The sequence below is a fragment of the Protopterus annectens genome, chromosome 1.part1, assembly GCF_019279795.1.
Source record: "Protopterus annectens isolate FY-2018-M chromosome 1.part1, PAN1.0, whole genome shotgun sequence".
Lineage (NCBI taxonomy): Eukaryota > Metazoa > Chordata > Ceratodontiformes > Protopteridae > Protopterus > Protopterus annectens.
In genome coordinates this window covers 162881420-162893985 of record NC_056726.1, presented here as the reverse complement: position 1 = coordinate 162893985, position 12566 = coordinate 162881420, and positions in this window count along the sequence as shown.

Genomic DNA, 12566 nt, shown 5'->3' with positions numbered 1-12566 from the left:
CTATAACTCAATTAATTAACAGCATCCTAACTCAGCTAATGGACAAAAGCACACTTTTTGTTTGTTTATTTATTTATTGATTACTTTTTCATAAAGTAATTGAGTGTGGTTATAGTTTTCTTTGCCTGTTGTATGTAAGTGATATATATATATATATATATATATATATATATATATATATATATATATATATATATATATATATATATAGCTATATCTATATATATATATATCTATAATCTATAATCTAGATATATATATATATATATCTATATATAGATATATAGATATATAGATATCTATATATATATATTTATATTTATGTGTGTATATGTTTATGTGTGTGTGTGTGTGTGTGTGTGTGTGTGTGTGTGTGTGCGCCCACGCGCCTGTGTATGTATGTATGTGTATTTGTACATTGTTGTAAACACACATATTTGTTTTACACACTCCATTCCCATCAACTCTGTGATATGCAATATATATTCGCTAAGTCAGTTAAGTACTGGATCAGTAAAATCAATCAGCGCATCTACCTCAGGAAATACGTGCATTTTTTTAAATGAATAACTGCTGTCACAACTGCTTGCAGAACTTTCTGTATATGACCCTTCATATCAACTCAAGTTTTGTGTGCTGAAAGCAAAGCTCATTGTCTGTGGAATTCCAAAACAATTTTCCTTTGGGAAAGCACTCTACTCCAGGCAGATATGTAATGCCTAAGTCTGTAAGATATAGCCCTAGCAGTCTTGCTTAGGTTAATGATGAGTAGTGGTGTGCTGTACCTGATTTCAAAACATAAACCAGGCCTGCAATACCACCACACTTAGAAGTTTTACACTAGTAATAAATGCCATTGTAAAAACCTGAAGAAACAAAGTAACCAATTAAAGTTAATGGGCTGTTTCAGAATGTCACTAGTTCCATCTGTAAGAGAGAATTTGATGTGCAGGTAGTACATGGTGGTAAACCCAAGTGCCTACAGTACTAGGTCTCACATACAGGTGCTACTGTTCTACAAGCTGTGGGAAAATGCTGGCTTGGCTGTCAAGGACTGCACACTTGCATGATCAGGTGTTTTTAGTGCTATCTCTATTTTCCAGTTGAAATGCCCAAAAACACTGACTGCCCTTACATGGCACAGCTGCTCGGCATGCCCTTCTCATTGTTTAGATGGTGTGAATGCATGCACAATAAGCTTGTTACCTCTCATGCAAGTATTCTTAAATTTGTCATACAGGTGGTACTGCAGTGCCTTACAGCTTTATGGAATTACATCCCCACCTGTGTACCAGCATTGTTACTGCAGTCAGTAAAGGTAAGACTGTGTAGATGGAAGGTTTCATCTGAACTCAGTGGATGAGTGGCTGTCCTGCCAGTGGCCAGACTAGGCAAGGAAATGGTATGAGCATCATTAACATAGAGTGCTTCTGAATATTATATTTCCTTTTTAGCATGCTGTGCACCCCTGGTATGATGATATTTGGAATTGTGGTAATGTGACTGCATGGCATAGAGTCTCCATCTATTATGCTACCCTATGTCTGTCAGAATCTGCCCCGTCAGTAGTAATGTATAACACATACAATATATAACATGTGCAACACAAAGACACTATAAAAAAGAGGTACAAAAATACAAAGTATAATAACAAAACATAATGGCAAATGAAAATGGATGAATAATTAATTTATGATTGCACACATTCCAAAGCCTTATGAAACAAATGGATTTTAGGGACCCTTAAATTAAGCCCACAGACAATATCTTCCAAAATTGATGTGGGACCCTGAAAAGCCAATATATGGTGACCAAACATTTCTAGATAGACTCTAGGAACTGCTAACATTATTTCACCAAATGAAAATTACTGAAAAATAATGTATGATTATGCATAATCAAAAGCCTCAGCCAAAAGTGGAGTGGGAAAATGAAAGGCAACTGTATAGAGATCAAGTGTTTCTAACCAGATCCTTGGTATCACTATCAGCATTTAACAGTCAAGTGAAGGACACAGTCTGACCTGTTACATTCAGCACCTTGTAAAGGGAAGTGGGGGTATTATTATGTCTTGCTAAATAAAGATAGAAGTAAAACATATACTCAATCTACTAGAGGAATTGAAGCCACAGGAAATGCTACAGAAATAAGGTAATGGAATTATATTTAGTTGTACAATTTATCAACCTAGCATCAAGTATCTCTACCAAATGAAGCTGCCTGTGGTCCATGTCTGGTTCCTCTAGTTATAGGACATTGCGGTAGTCTTGCTAGGGTAATAACACATGGACAACTGCTGCAAGCCCATCTGGTACTTAAAGGTATTTAATCTGTGTGTGACATTTCTCAGCTGAAAACTGAAAGGTTTTAATTACCATTAATAGTTGATCCAAGAGTGTCACAAGGTTGTGAAGTATCATTCCTAGATTTTATCCCTTTGACACCAATTAGTTCTGCTTTAAACAATATTAACCTAGTTTTTACCTAGGCGCGGGTTTCCTTAGCGCCATCTTCTACTCTCTCTCTCCCCCTCCTACGAGCGGTCCAAAGGTGTCTCCCAGCCAGCCACAGGTTATTTAATGCTACCCGTGCTTCCCTGCATCTATTCCTGGCCCTAACTGCCTGGAATTCCACCTCCTGCCAAACTTCTGTGGACTGTGTCCTCTCCTAGTGGACTTAATCAAAGTTATTTAACGCTACCCGTGCTTCCCTGCATCTATTCCTGGCCCTAACTGCCTGGAATTCCACCTCCTGCCAAACTTCTGTGGACTGTGTCCTCTCCTAGTGGACTTAATCAAAGTTATTTAATGCTACCCGTGCTTCCCTGCATCTATTCCTGGCCCTAACTGCCTGGAATTCCACCTCCTGCCAAACTTCTGTGGAATGTGTCCTCTCCTAGTGGACTTAATCAAAGTTATTTAACGCTACCTGTGCTTCCCTGCATCTATTCCTGGCCCTAACTGCCTGGAATTCCACCTCCTGCCAAACTTCTGTGGACTGTGTCTTCTCCTAGTGGACTTAATCAAAGTTATTTAACGCTACCCGTGCTTCCCTGCATATATTCCTGGCCCTAACTGCCTGGAATTCCACCTCCTGCCAAACTTCTGTGGACTGTGTCCTCTCCTAGTGAACTTCATCAAAGTTTGTACTACTCACCTGGAACATTGATTTGCTGCCTGTAATCTCAGGGCTACCCCTGTGCTGGCTGTAGCTTACCTGCTGACTGCCCCCTCTCTACTACCTCATTTCTCCTACTCTAACCTGCTAATCCCTCTGTCCTCCTACCCCCCACTCTGCCCTACTCCTGTCCACTGTTAAGCATCACCCTCACTATCCAGAACACTGCTCCCTATATCCATTCCTCCTTCTATTCTGCTTGTGTCCTCACTAACACAGCTAGAAATCCTAGGCTCCCCCTCTCTCCTTGCCCTACCTTGTTCTCCCTTATGTTTCTATAGTTGTACTGTGCTTCTAACCCCCTGCTACCCCAATCTCTGGCCCACTACCTCTGCTTATAGCTAAATCCCTACACTCTCTTTTCTCACCCTCTCACCTCTTCTCACTGATTGTTTTCTACTGGGTTCTTCCTTGCTGGTGCAGCCCCTCTCCGTTCGCCCTCGCTATGCTCGGGCTCACTTCGCTCTCCTACCCTACCCCCATTCACACCCACCCCAGTACAGTTTCCTTTATACTTAACCATCCCTCCCCTTCCTGCCAAGCCACCCACTACTATTCCACTGCCTGCTTATCTCCACTCCCACATTCCATTCCTAACTTCCTCTCCCCATACCCAGTCCAAACTAACTTCCTTTCCAAACTCCCTCTCTTCACACCCAATCCAAACTACTCATCATGCTTCATCTACTTATATCTGCAACACTACTTACTCTACTCTATATTTCTACCTCCTATCACTACCACCTCACATATCCATTCCTCTGTTCTCCAACTTCTCACTCAATCTACAGCTTTCCTACTCCTTCTTCCTTCACCATTTCTCCAAACCTATTTAACACGTCTACCTCAACTCTATATAAAAGACACATACTACACATTCTCAAACCGTCTAATAAGATTAAACCTAAACCGCCCAAATGCTATCAACCTTTCACATCTATTACTCTTCTCACAAAAGACCTACTCTCCTCTGGAGACATCCACCCAAACCCAGGCCCCTCTACACCTCCCCTCTCCCCATCCCCCACATCTACCTTATCTATCCCCTTCTCAGAAGTCCCTTCCACAAACTTACCAAACACACAACCCCTTTCCTCATAACTCACCTCCATGTAAATACCTAACCTTCTATTCACTAAATATTCAAAGCTTAGCCAATAAAACTACTGAGCTACACTCATGAATTGCTTTCAAAACCCCTCACATCCTATCCCTATCTGAAACATGGCTCAAGCCACATATCTGTAACAGTGAAATTCTTCCTCCTGGATATAACATCTACCGCTCTGACAGACCTTCAAAGAAAGGTGGTGGTGTAGCCATCCTCTACTCCAACACCCTTAACCTATCACCTTACCCCATATCTATTCCCAGCTTCCACCCTGCTGAACTTCTCATCCTAAATATCCATTTGAACGCACACAAAAAACTAGGTGTAGCTTCCATTTATATTCCTCCTGCAAACAATATACCCATACTGGAAAACATCTTATCCTGGTTCACCCTCAACTTACCCTATGAAACACTCATTCTTGTTGACGTCAATATAGACTGAGCAAAACTATCTACGGACTCTCCCTTACATAGCATTCACCTTCATGGTTTCCACCAACTCATTTCCACCCCAACCCGCTTCCACAAAGCCTCAGCCTCCAGCTCTATAATAGACTGGATTCTCACCAACACCCCCCATCACTACCACCAGCCCACAACCCTATCAGACCCACTTAGTGACCATCTCCCTACCTCCATTCTAAGATACAACTCTCACACACTTAAACCCCACCTTTTCAAAGACTGCAGAAAACTATCTACATTTAATCCTTTACAGTTTAACTCTATACTACAAAACATTGACTGGTCCATCCTTAAACAACTTCCTCTAAATGATTCTGTTAACACTTTTAACAACATCTTCCTAAATACTCTAGACTCCCTAGCTCCCTCTAGGAAGATTCGAGTGAAATCCAATCATGCTCCCTGGCTTTCAAAAGAAACTAAGTCCATCATGAAACAAAGAGACAGTTTCTGGAAAGCCTGGAGCAAATCTAAACAAACACCTCTTCTACCCAAATACAAACAACTACGCAATCTTGCTAAAAAACAGGTAATAATAGACAAGAAGTCATTCTATAGCTCAGGGCAGAACAAATATAAATCAAACCCTCGTAAATTCTGGACAACACTCAACAGCATCCTCCACCCTGGTAACCCCTCTAACCCCTCACCCTACCCAAACACAACTCATGAGGAAACAGCTACCCTACTTAACTCACATTTTATCTCCTCCATACAAAATCTCCTACTCTCTCAACCCACCTCTCCCTCAGTACCTGTCCCCTCACCCACCCCCAACACTTCACCCTTTTACTTCAAGCCTGTGCCCATTTCCTACATCAAATTTCTACTGCTCAAACTCAAACCATGCTCCCCCTCCACTGACAAATTACCTCCAACCTTCCTTAAACTCGCAGCTGACTCTATCGCCTACCCAGTAACAATATTAATAAATAGATCTATGCAAGAATCTACTGTTCCTACCCTTTGGAAATCCTTCTACACTATCCCTCTCCACAAAGGAGGTATCTCCACTGACCCTTCAAACTGCCGACCCATTGCCATTCTGTCCCCACTATCTAAGATACTCAAAAAATGCATCCACACTCAACTTATGAATCACCTTCTCAATCAAAACTTACTCACCCCTACCCAACATGGCTTTCGCCCCTATCACAGCACAACTACTGCTCTACTATCCTTCACTCACACCATAGCAGAATCTCTGGACAACAATAAACTTACTTCCTGTCTCTTTCTTGACCTATCCAAAGCCTTTGATACAGTGTCTCATCCACTACTACTATCTAAACTCACTAACTTTCACCTCTCCACCCCCACCCTCAACTGGTTTGCTAGCTATCTGGCTGAATGCAAACAATCAGTTAAATGGCTCTCTTCCCCTTCTCCCTTCTTACCTCTCTCTACTGGTGTGCCACAAGGTTCCATCTTGGGTCCCCTCTTATTCAACATCTTCACCAATGACCTTTTCACCTCATGTCATCAGTCCTCACTTATACAATATGCAGACGACTCCACAATCATTTCTACAGCCAACAACATCTCTGACCTACACTCACTAACCCAAACAGCTCTACTGTCCACTGAACAATGGCTTTCAGAAAACTTACTGATTCTCAGTCCTACTAAAACCAAACTCTTACTTTTCCTACCCCACTCTCTTAATCATCATAAATCCTCCTTTGTCATTAAGTCATGCAATAACACAGCTATCCTACCTGACACCCACACAAAACTCCTTGGAGTCATTATCGACGACGAATTAAAATTCAATCAACACATACAGCAATGTATAAAGAAAACACATCAGAAATTAGGTCTATTATACTGAAACAAAAAATATCTCAGTCCCGAAGCTAGAACAAGCACTCCTCCTCCACTCACTCCTCTATGCTGCTCCAGTTCTCACAAATATCCAAAAAACTACCCTGAATAAACTCCAACAATCCTACCACAAAATAGCCAGATTCATCACCAAATCCCCAAACAACACACACCACTGCATTGCTTTGAAGTCTCTACAATGGCTAGAACTCCCACAACTACTATCAATTTCACATGTTGCACTCTGTGCTCTTTAAACCATCCTACTGTCCATCCTTATCTCTCCTTGCCTCTGTCTACACCCCATCTCGACCCCTCCGCACCTCTAATCAACAATTGCTTGATATTTACTACTTAAATATGTCAGTAGGTAAGCTACTCTACAAACACTCTGTGGCCCAAGCCTGGAACAAACTACCCCTTGACATTCGCTCAGTCTCTCACACCCCACTATTTAAAAGAAAACTAAAGACTCATCTACTCAATTCCGAATTTGCCCCTGCTATGACCCTACATAATTCTCTCCTCCCCCCACATTGGAATCACTCCATCTATCCTTGTTATACTTCTGAACTCTATCCCCACCAGTACAGTTACATAGCAAAAAAAAAAAAAAAGAAAACCTTGTGCTGTCATTTAACTATTGTTAATTTTGTTTTGTTTATTATTTACTACTGTATTGTTTTGTTTGTGTTTTACTACTGAAATGACTAGTTTTATTTCTATTGTTTGCTATACCTGTATACTACTGTAGTGTTTTTTTATTGTACTATCTGGAGCTTTTCTCTTCGGGTCTCCACTGAAAATGGGACAAAATCCCAGTTGGACTAACCCGGTCAACAAATGTCAATAAAATAAATAAATAAATAAATAAATAAAATATTATAATAAGGCTTGGTGAGGTATAGGAGTGAAGTGTCACATGCTCAGTCATTGATCCCATCTTTATGCAGCTGAACTTCAGTCAATTGTCTCAAGTCCACGTGACTATGGACAATTAGCAAGTTTCCATCAATGATAGATCAATCCCTTGCAACAGACATAGATAGATATAAATGAGTATTGTCACCATAACTGTAATACCAGTACTTTGAATGATGTTTCTAAGTAGTAGCATATGCGCTGTGAATAAGAATGGGCAGAAACAGAGCTGTGAGAATTTCACATTCAATCTGTGTGAAGAATACTAACACAAACCACCCTCTTGGACTGATCTGAAAGGTAGGAGACCGACCATCTGAGGACAGAAGATGAGAATCCATAGATGATTTTCAAATACTTTATTAAAGAAGCTATGGTAAACAGTGTCAAATACTGTAGAGATGTCATCAGACCTGTAGTCAGGAACTTGCAAAATGTGCTTAGAGGTGTTTAGTTGCACCCCTCCCCAAGTCCACTCTATGCAACTGCAAGGTGTTGTCAGTCATGTAACATGTCAAGTTATAGATATTTATATGTAGGGGCCAAATTGAGGTTGGGATGCCATTTACAAACTGGCAGTTATTACATTTCTGGAACATTCAGTTAAAAATAAAATTATACTGTCAATTCTTTTCTGAGTAACTAATATAAACATTACAAAACATAAATATATAGTGATTTTTGTGACTTCAGGTATGCTGTGATTTTTTTGACTTTAGGTCAGAAAAAGATATGCATTTAAGTATACAATGCGATTTTATTTCTTTATTTTCTAGCATAAAATAATTAAATAATTTTTCTTCATTAAAATTGAAGATATAGCTGTTCATTTGCCTTTAGAGATAAGTATACAATCCAAAGACATTGTCCCATATCAAGCAATGACAATTTTACAATAGGAACTATTTACCATAGGAAGAATGCAGTTTTACACACGGCACAATGACAGTTTAATTTCCTAATAATTTATGATGCTAAGCAGTCATTCATCATCTTCTTTCTGCTGTTCCCGTTAGGGGTCGCCACAGCGGATCATCTGTTTCCATTTCTTTCTGTCCTCTGCATCTTGCTTTGTCACATCAACCACCTGCATGTCCTCTCTCACCACATCCATAAAACTTATCTTAGGCCTTCCTCTTTTCCTGTTACCTGGTAGCTTCATCCTTAGCATCTTTTTCAGGATATACTCAGCATCCCTCCTCAGCACGTCCAAACCAACGTAATCTTGCCTCTCTGGATTTTATCCAAACCTTCCAACCTGGGCTGGCCCTCTAATATACTTATTCCTAATCCTGTCCACCCTCGTCACACCCATTGCAAATCTTAACATCTTTAACTCTGCCACATCCAGCTCAAACTCTTGCCTTTTTGTCAATGCTACCGTCTCCAACCCATATAACATAGCTGGTATCACTACCCTCTTGTAGACCTTCACTTTCACTCTTACTGGTACTCTTCTGTCACAAATAACTCCTGACACTCTTCTTCACCCACTCCATCCTGCCTGTACTCTCTTCTTCACCTCTCTTCCACACTCACTGATACTCTGAACTATTGATCCCAAGTATTTAAACTCATCCACCTTCGCCACCTCTACTCCTTGCATCCTCACCATTCCTCTATCCTCCCTCTCATTCACACACATATATTCTGTCTTAGTCCTGCTGACCCTCATTCCTCTTCTCTCTAGAGCATATCTCCATCCCTCCAGGGTCTCCTCCACCTGTTCCCTACTCTCACTACAGATCACAAATGTCATCTGCAAACATCGTAGTCCACGGGGACTCCTGTCTGATCTCGTCTGTCAACCTGTTCATCACCATTGCAAATAAGAAAGGGCTCAGAGCTGATCCTTGATGTAACCCCACCTCCAACTTAAACGCATCCATCACTCCCACCACAGACCTCACCACTGTCACACTACCCTCGTACATATCCTGTACCACTCTTACATACTTCTCTGACACTCATGACTTCCTCATACAATACTATAACTCCTCTCTAGGCACCCTGTCATATGCTTTCTCTAAGTCTACAAAAACACAATGCAACTCCTTCTGACCTTCTCTGTACTTCTCCATCAACACTCTCATAGCAAACATCACATCTGTAGTGCTTTTTCCCAGCAGGAAACCATACTGCTGATGACTAATCATCACGTCCCTTCTTAACCTAGCTTCCACTACTCTTTCCATAACTTCATGCTGTGACTGATCAATTTATTCCCTCTGTAGTTACTACAGCTCTGTAGCACATCACCCTTATTCTTGAAAATCGGTACCAAAACACTTTTTCTCCATTCCTCAGGCATCCTCTCACTTTCCAAGATTTCATTAAACAATCTGCTTAAAAACGCCACTGCCATTTCACCTAAACACCTCCATGCTTCCACAGGTATGTCATCTGGACCAACAGCCTTTCCATTCTTCATCCTCTTCATAGCTATCCTTACTTCCTCCTTGCTAATCCATTGTACTTCATGGTTTACTGTCCCTACATCATCCAACCTTCTCTCCCTCTCATTCTCTTCATTTATCAACCCCTCAAAGAACTCTTTCCATCTACTCAACACACTCTCCTCGCTTGTGAGTATGTTTCCCTCATTATCCTTTATCACCTTTACCTGCTGCACATATTTCCTAGCTCGGTCCCTCTGTCTAGCCAATCGGTACAGGTCCTTTTCTCTCTCCTTAGTGTCCAACCTTTCATACAACTCTTCATATGCCTTATCCTTAGCCTTCGCCACCTCTCTCTTTGCCATATACCTCATCCCCTTATACTCCTGTCTACTTTCTTCATCTCTCTGACAATCCCGCTTCTTCTTTACCACCCTCTTTCTCTGTATACTCTCCTGTACTTCCTCATTCCACCACCATGTCTCCTTGTTGTCCTTCCTCTGTCCAGATGTCATACCAAGCACCTTTCTAGCCGTCTCCCTTACTAGCTCTGCTGTAGTTACCCAGCTATTTGGTAACTCTTCCCTGCCACCCAGTGCCTGTCTTAACTCATCCCTGAACTCCACCTCACAATTACCCTTTTTCAATTTCCACCATTTGATCCTTGGAGCTGACCTTACACTCCTCCTCCTCTTCTTGATCACCAACGTCATCCTACAAACCACCGTCCTATGCTGCCTAACTACACTTTCCCAAGTCACCACTTTACAGTCTCCAATCTCCTTCAAACTGGCCCTCCTACATAAGATATAATCCACCTGTGTGCATCTTTCTCCACTCTTGTATGTCACCCTATGCTCATCCCTCTTGTTAAAATACGTATTCACCTCAGTCATGTCCATCCTTTTCGCAAAATCCACTACCATCTGACCTTCTGCATTCCTTTGTTTAACACCATACCTACCCATCACTTCCTCATCCCCTCTGTTCCCTTCACCAACATGCCCATTGAAATCTGGTCCAATCACCACTCTCACACTTGGGTACAGTCATCACCACTTCATCCAACTCACTCCAAAATTTTTCTTTCTCATCCATCGCACACCCAACTTGTGGAGCATATGCACTAACAACATTCATCATTACACCATCAATTTCCAGCTTCATAAACATCACTCTATCCGACACTCTTTTCACCTCTAAAACACTCTCAGCATACTGTTCCTTCAGGATAACTCCTATGCCATTTCTCCTCCCATCCACACCATGATAAAACAATTTGAACCCACCTCCGATACACCTAGCCTTACTCCCCTTCCATCTGGTCTCTTGCACACACAATATACCAACCTTCCTTCTGTCCATCATATCAGCTAGCTCTCTCTCTATACCAGTCATACTGCCAACATTCAAAGTTCCGACCCTCACTACCACAGTCCTAGCCTCTCTCCTCTCTTCCTGCCTTTGACCATGCCTTCCACCTCTTCTCCTCCTTCGGCCAACAGTAGCCCAATTTCCACCAGCACCCTGTTGGCTAACAGTACTGGTGGCGGTCATTGTTAACCCGGGCCTCGACCGATCTGGTATGGAAATATTTACTGGTGTCCACATAAAATATGTGGCAAAGTTTTATGCCGGATGCCCTTCCTGATGCAACCCTCCCCATTTATCCGGCCTTGGGACCGGCACAAAGAAATGCACTGGCTTGCGCATCCCCAGTGGCTGCATATTGGAAGCTCAGCAGCAGTTCTGGGCTAGTCTTAGGATAAATGGAACCCTAGGAAAAGGACTGCATGGCCTCCTTCCTGCTGCCTACTACTGATACTAGTGCTTCTGTTCTCATGGGAGGACACCAAATTAATCATGCCTACCATTGGGTGGACAAGAGCTCATGGTAGAGGCCAGCCAGCTAACAGTGTTTTAACCAGGCTGTTGCAGTCAAGTAAGACAGGTAAACATGTATCAGAATATGCTTGCTTTTCCCTGACCAGGTACCATTATGAGTTTGAAAGTCTCCTATTTGGATGGGGTTCGATGGGATAAGTAGGGGCTTCCACAGATTCAGTATCTGGCCTGCTTCCTAAAGCCTTTGCTTTCTAGGAGTAGAAACTGGCTGATACTGCCCACTGGACTGAAGCAAATGGGCCATATGGGATTCACCCAATCTGTTATGCCTGGTTTCACTCCTGGGTGGCACATTGAGGTAATGGGGACAGAGAGGACAGACATTGGTTAAGTCAAAAGAGGGCTAATAAAATAAATGCAGAAAAGAAAGTCTTAGTGTAGTATAACAGCAGAAAAGATCCAATAGATATAAAATTCAAAAAGTATAGCTAAGATTAATAAGAGAATTGGCTGTATCATTACAGGAAGAGATGCCAAGAACAAAAATATTATATTTTTCCTCTATATATAATTCAGGTCAGCCCTAGCAGAAGGGCAGTGTCCATTTCTGAGGCCCATACAGAGACAATGATGTATACAGCTAACTAAAGTGTACAAATAAGGGATTCTAGTTTAATGAAATGAATAGGGGGCAGAGCGTATGAGTCAAAGCTGCATGACCTAAATTTTTCTTACCTGAGAATAAGCAAAAATGGAAATATATAATATGAGTGTGCACTTTTACATCCTCCCATCTCATTTCAATTTCTTTTTCTGATTTTACAC